Source organism: Penaeus monodon, chromosome 23, assembly GCF_015228065.2.
Source record: "Penaeus monodon isolate SGIC_2016 chromosome 23, NSTDA_Pmon_1, whole genome shotgun sequence".
Taxonomy (NCBI): domain Eukaryota; kingdom Metazoa; phylum Arthropoda; class Malacostraca; order Decapoda; family Penaeidae; genus Penaeus; species Penaeus monodon.
The window spans coordinates 5,559,676-5,559,938 of NC_051408.1; the positions used below are offsets into that span (position 1 = coordinate 5,559,676).

Sequence of the window (263 nt, forward strand, 5' to 3'; positions counted from 1 at the left end):
TCGTAGTCTTTGGTAAGAATTTTTTTTTTTTTTAAAGTATATTATTCTTAAGCGATAACGGGTATTAATTGCAATATAAATGATGTGTTTCTTTTTGTTTCATATCTTATTTTTGTAACTTGTTTTCTAGTTTATTTCTTGTTATTATTAAATTTTGTTTCCATTTTTTTTGCAATATATGTTTTTTTTTTGTCCTTTCAGTGTTTTTTTTCTATTTTCGAATTTATTTTCTATTTTCTAGTCTATTTTTCCAATGTTTTTTC

The 263-nt window shown here is 20.9% G+C and overlaps 1 protein-coding gene across 1 annotated transcript in view; it reads left to right on the top strand.

Annotated features, from left to right (window-relative positions):
• LOC119587745 (nephrin-like) overlaps positions 1 to 263 on the top strand; it is a gene marked incomplete at both ends in the record, with an annotated part of 138,820 nt that overhangs the window by 80,271 nt on the left and 58,286 nt on the right.